This window comes from Eulemur rufifrons, unplaced genomic scaffold, assembly GCF_041146395.1.
Source record: "Eulemur rufifrons isolate Redbay unplaced genomic scaffold, OSU_ERuf_1 scaffold_240, whole genome shotgun sequence".
NCBI classification, from domain to species: Eukaryota; Metazoa; Chordata; class Mammalia; order Primates; family Lemuridae; genus Eulemur; species Eulemur rufifrons.
In genome coordinates, this window is record NW_027183022.1 from 172,501 (window position 1) to 178,991 (window position 6,491).

The 6,491-nt window shown below is 52.2% G+C and overlaps 1 pseudogene; it reads right to left on the bottom strand.

The window, feature by feature from the left end:
- Nucleotides 1-630: 630 nt before the first annotated feature.
- Nucleotides 631-722, bottom strand: LOC138379958 (small nucleolar RNA U13; annotated as a pseudogene).
- Nucleotides 723-6,491: the final 5,769 nt, after the last annotated feature.

Consider the following 6,491-nt stretch of genomic DNA (forward strand, 5'->3'; position numbering starts at 1 on the left):
CTATGGAGGGGCATCACCGCCAGGAGGCGCTGCGGTTGCGGGCTTCTCGACTCCCTCTCCTTCCCCACCCCTCCGCTCGCCCGCTCCTCCTTTCTTTACTCCCTATCGCCCCGCCCCGTTTTTTCTCCACACACACGCAATTATCACGCTCACGAACTATCCCGGGACCTGGCGTGACTTTCATCGCAATCTCCCCCCCCCCCCCGGACACACACACATAGAGACACACCCTCCCGGCAGGGAGCACCCTGAGTGGTCGAACAGATGTCGCTGCTGCATGCGGCCTCCGCATGGGTTCGCTGGTTGACCAGATGTCTGGTCCTTGGGTGGTTGACCAGATGTCTGGTCTGTGGTTGTCATCCTGACAGGGAGGCTTCGGGACGGATTTGGTCTCTCTGGCCTCGCTGCCCCTAGGGGTCACCCTGCGATCGGTATTCTTCTCGCGCGGGGCGAGGGGCGCTCCGGAGCATTCCTCTCCTCTCGGAGTTTCTGTCTGCAGTCTCTCGACTTGCTCTCACTCCCCTACCCTGCTGTGTGACTTTCTTTTTGGTCCTTTCATTTTATCTATTCTCTCTTTGCCTTTTCCTGCGCGCCTTTCCGCTCCCCCCCCCCCCCGGATTCATGGTTTCACGTCACGCGGGTGACGTGCCGACACACCAGGAGGCCCTTCTCACACGTGCTCGTGAACACGCAATCAACACGTTTATGAACTAGAAAGGGATCTGGTGTGACTTTGCTATTATTTCCCCTCCCCTCCTCCCCGCGCTGAGAATGAGTTTCCCCGGGCTCGTGTGCCCGCCTGGGAATCGGCTGCAGACGCCATGGCCCCGGGTCGACCACATGTTGCTCTGGGGTCCACCAGATGTCTCTGGCGAATTGGGGCCCTAGGTGCTTGTGACGGTGTGGTCACTAGGTGTCGCTCTGGGCTCAGTATTCTTCCTTCTCGCTGTGACTTTGGTCTCTTTTTTTCGAAATTTCTTTCTTTCTTCCTCTTTTGCCCTGTTTCCATTTTCCCTTCTTAATCTCTTTCTCTCTTTTTGTTGCTTTTTTTCCACGGCAGATGGGTGATGTGTGTGTGGAGGAAACGCGGCGTCAGGGAGAAGACACATCTCACACGTGCTCGGGAACACCCGATCGTCACGCTTCTGAGTACCGACCGATGGATCTGGTCCCGAATTTTTTAATAGTTTTCTCCTCTCTCTCTCTCTCTCTCTCTCTCTCTCTCCCCCCCTTCCTTCTCTTTCCTTTCTCTCCCTTCCTTTCTTTCTTTCTCTCGCTCTCTCGCTCTCGCTCTTCTTTTCTTTCTGACAGAGTCTCTCGTTCTGTTGCCCTGGCTAGAGTGCCATGGCGTCAGCCTAGCTCACAGCAATCTCAAACTCCTGGGCTCAAGCGATCAGACTGCCTCAGCCTCCCGAGTAGCTGGGATTACAGGCATGTGCCAGCATGCCCAGCTAATTGGATATACGTGTGTGTGTGTGTGTGTGTGTGTGTATATATATATATATATATATATATATATATATTTTTTTTTTTTTTTTTTTAAACAGAGTCTCACTCTGTTGCCCAGACTAGAGTGCCGTGGCGTCAGCCTAGCTCACAGCAACCTCAAACTCCTGGGCTCAAGCGATCCTACTGCCCCAGCCTCCCGAGTACCTGGGACTACAGGCATGCGCCACCGTGCCCGGCTAATATTTTTCTGTATATATTTTTAGATACTGTTTCTGTATATATTTTTAGATATATAGTTTCTTTCTATTTTTAGTAGAGATGGGGGTCTCGCTCTTGCTCAGGCTGGTCTCGAACTCCCGACCTTGAGCGATCCACCCGCCTCTACCTCCCAGAGTGCTAGGATTACAGGCGTGAGCCACCCCGCCTGGCGTGTACGTTCTGTATTCACAGACAGACGGAAGGCAGGGAGAATGTTACCCTTTCAAAGCCCGCCCTGCTCGCCTCTCAGCCCACCGATGGCACTCTGAATCCCGTGGCATTCCTTCACTCAGCTGAATTCTTCAGCACCCGACCCCCCCCCCCTCGCCCCACCCCCGTGCCACGGGAGTTCGTTCTCATGGCAGAGCCATCGAGGCTGTTGCCACACGTGTTGTAGGTGCCTAGGCAGACTGTGCCCTGGCCCCGAGGAGGTACGGAACCGCCTATCGCCTCGGGAGGGAGGGACAAGATGTGTCCGTGTCCAAGGCGACGTCCTGTCGATCACGAGGAGGCCTGCAAAGGCTCGTATCTGCCAGGCATTGAGCCACATGACATGAAACACCGGTGTGTTCCTTCACTTAGGTGGTGTCGCGTGTTGATACTCACAGAGGATGATAAACCCACTCGCATGCCGGCTGAGCCCCCTGTGTCTCCTCCTCTATCCACTGAGGGAAAAAACCGCAACGAAAGGTAGAGAACCACAGGGTGGGAAGAGAGCCCGTCGCTCTCCCTATGTGACCGTCCGGAGTGCTCGTTCAGATGGGAGGAGGTGTGTTTGTGTGTGTATGTGTGTGTTTCATTGATTTTGGTGCCATCTTTTCTCTGCAGCTGCGTCAGAGGACAGCGATTTTTCCGATTTTCACTCCGCTGAGTGAATTGCCTTTTGAAGAGAATGTCCACAGGAAGCCTACGGTTCTCCCGCGTGGGTGGCCCTCCTCTAGAAATGAATCTCGTTTCTTGAACGGAGGGGACTTGTTGACGCCATCATGCTTTCGGGACGACTTCTCAGACGCTAGCTTTGGACCGCAACATAGGTGCCCCCCGACATTGCCTCAAGGGTTCCGTGGTGCCTCCTGTCAAGAGACCCCACCGACCGTCCCCAGCCTGCCCGCTCAAGGGAGCCGGGCCCCTTCTGATCTGTCCGCCCGCCGTGAAGCTCCCTCCCGAGGGTCGGAAAGCCCACCTGTTTCCCAGTTCGGTTGAATGATGGGGCACCCGGGCAGGGCACTGGCACCGAGTGACTCCATTCTGAGTCTGTCTGCTCTGTGGGGCGGGGGCGGGTGGGAGGGGGGGCAGTTCCGTCTCGACCGGTGGCCTCCTACCGACTGACTCTATGGGACGGACCATTCTCACTCAGGATCGTGTAACCTTCTTGGCCTAGGCACATCCCGGCACTGAAAGCCACTTTTCGGGGACACTCTCCCACGTACAGATAGATGGCCTGCACGAGTGCTCTTCCTTTCTCGAAACACTGGAAATCTGTCCTCAATTTTACCTGACCTACCTGACGGTGTGTGATAAAGGAGCATAGAACCCTCAGCCACCCTCCACCTTCCCGCTGCCACGAGAGACAGTGCCGAGCGTGAAATTCTATCCCTGACTCTCTGTGTCCACCGTTCTCTGGGTAGGGAAAGAACTTAACCAGATAGGCCCTATCGGTCGCTTATCTGTTCTGATAGTTTTGTGGCAGCCATTTCTTTCCCCCTTTCTTTTCTATTTCTGTCTCTCTCCCCCACCCCCGCCCCCAAATTCTTTCTACGAAGACGTTTAGGATGTCAGATTCTGGCCACATGCCCCCCCTAGGCATAGGGGGGCCAGCATAGACAAAGGTCTTCGGTACCAAGTGTTCATTCCACGGTGACAGATATTGCCACTCTTGTATTGACCAGGGCGAGATCGTGAGTGGGTCAACTCTGAAACTCCCTGTACTCTACTTCTCTCTTGGGTAGGTCCCTGCCCCAACCCTCCGGCTTCTAGCACACACCCAGGGGCACTCTCTCCTCTCTGGATAAAGTTCCAGATGATCCGATCCGCTCCGAGGCGGAAGGGGAGCTGGCCGGGCCACCCACTGTGCGCCCCACCCCCACCCCGCCCCACCCCCGTCAGTCATAGGGTCCGTTCTTTTCAGGATGACACCGGCAGCGGTTGCTGGGTGTCACCTTGCGGCCACTTTGATCAGACCTCGGGATCTGGAAAGTCAGGTGACGTTGGGAGTTTAAGAGCTGACTCCCGGGAGGTGTGGAGGGCGGGGAGGAGAGCACGGTCCGGACGGTCCCACCCTCTTCTTCCCGGGCCCGCAGCTCTGGGCCCGCCCGGGGCAGCCCTAGCCTCTAGCGGGTCTCCGCCCACCCGCCCTGTTGTCTGCGGGAGGCGCCCCTCCTCCCGCTCTCTGCCTCCTCCCGGGACCGTAGGCCTCTGCCCGTCGTCTTTTTTATTTTTATTTTTTCCCTTTTGTTTGTTTCTCTTTTATCTTGTTTTTTAGGCTTATCGAATATCATGTCGTATAAAAACTTAAATCACAGAATGAATTATATTATATAACAAGATGTGGCTTTTTATCCTACGCCGAGAACGATGAATTTTTCTCTTCGTGTCCATTTTCCTGTCCTGGAAGAAATACAAAGTTGCTCGTGATACTTCCCCATCATCTTCCAGTTTCCCCCACTGTCAACACGATGTATTCGATCGTATATCTTTGTGTGTGCACGTGGGCGCCTGTACCTATTTCTTTTCGGCATCAGTCTCAGGTCTTTTGGCACCTAGGGGGGAAAAAGGAGAAACCAATAAAGGACAGAAAGACGTTCTGTCGTTTTACGCTCCCCATCACCACCACCACCACCACCACCACCACTTTTGGGAGCTTGTAGTCTGGCCTATGTCCCCAAGGCAGGTTAAATCTTTTCTTAAAACTCCCAAGTGGTCCCCTGCCCCGCCCCCCCCCAGGTGGGCGGCCGGCAGAGTTCACAGGCTTTGTTTTTGGCAGAGCCTGGACGATTGAAATAATTAACCACAATCATCGCTAAAGCTGAGAACCCCTCCCCCCCTCATTAAAAGCTCTGTATTTCTGCCTAGCCCTGTGTTCGGGGAAATTCGGAGGCTTGAGATGGGAAGGTCTACCCTATTTTCTCCTTTACCGGCAAAATAGACTCTCTCTTTCCTTCCTCCTCAAACAGCTTGTCCTCGTTATTCGGCCTCGTGGGCAGGTGGCCGAGCTTTCGGTAACACCAAGTCTTCTAAGTTGTGTTGTGTTATCGGTCTTGTTTTCTTTCTTTTCTTTTCTTTTCTTTCTTTCTTTTTTTTTTTTTTTTTTTTTTTTTTTGAGACAGGATTTCTTTCACTCTGTCCTCTCCCAGGCCGCCTTGGCCTGATTGTAGCTCACAGCAAGCTCCAAATCCAGGGCTTAAGTGATCCTCTCTGCCTCAGCCTTCTGAGTAGCTGGGACTATAGGCAAATGCTGCCACACCCGCCATAATTTTTCTTTTTTCTTTTTTTTTTTTTTTTTTTTTTTGTTGGTAGAGATGAGGTCTCATCGTGTTACCCAGGCTGGTCTCCAGCTGCTGGGCTCAAGTCACGCTCCCGTCTCTGCCTCCCAAGTTGCGGGGATCACGGGCATGAGCCACCATGGCCAGCCAGGTTATTTAAAGGCGATCGCTTTGCTATCCTGATACAAAACCCCAAATGTGCGAGTTTAAGGCACCAGACGGAGGGAGTCCCCACACTACATTGTCACGAACATTGAGGGTGGCTCACGAAACAGCTGGGATGTGGCCACACAGTAGTGATCGAGGCGATATATTCTAGTGGGATAGCAGAAATATAGAATGTCCTGAAGACACTAAATGTCGGAATGCCACAGCAGTCAATGGCTGACAAACTTCCATTCCATTGTGTCATGGTAGGCGGCTTACTTTTCTCCTGCTCCCTCGGTATGATTAAGGCCTGACGTAGAAAATGTCTACGTCTCATCCAAATCCATCGAGACGATGGAAGGGGGAACTGGGAGAGGAATAAAGAAAAACAAGAGAGGGAGAAGCGAAACAAGAGAGAAGGGGGCCGAGGAGGAGAAGGAGGAAACTGCCTCCCCTGTCCCCATGCTACCCAATTAATAAATGAAGAATGGCCTCTTCCCTCCTCTTCCCAACCCCTAACTATGCCTGGAGGTGTATCGTAGGCCTACAGTCCTAAGAAATGTACAACTACTGATAGTAATGGGAAGAAATGCAGTCTAATAGGTTTCTGTGCAGTGGGACACCCAGGCCAGGGCACTTACGGTGAATGGAGCTTGCAGGGCGGGCGGGAGGTTGCTCTGGGTGAGTCTGTGAGTTGGCGGTGAGTGGTGAGTGAATGTGAAGGCCTAGGACATTACTTACTGTAGGTTTTCATAAACCCTGGACACTTAGGCCGCACGACATTTACCTTTAGAAATTTCTTTCTTCAATAATACATTAACCTTAGCTTACTGTAAGTGTTTTCACTTCATAAACTTTTCCATGGTGGTTTGGTTTTTTTTTTTTGTCTGTCTGTTTGTTTGTTTGTTTGTTTGTTTGTTTTTCTTTCTTTTAAACTTTTGGACTCTTTGGCAACACCACGACTTAAAACACAAATGCGTTGCACTGTTGTACACAGATATTTTCTTTCTCTGTGTCCTTATGTGTTCCGTAAGCTTTTTCCTACTTTTAAAGTTTTTATCGTTCTATGCACTTTTCAAAATAATAAAAACTAAAACAGAGAGGGGGGGTGGGAGAGGGAAGGAGAGAAATACACACACATGAATATGTTTCCCA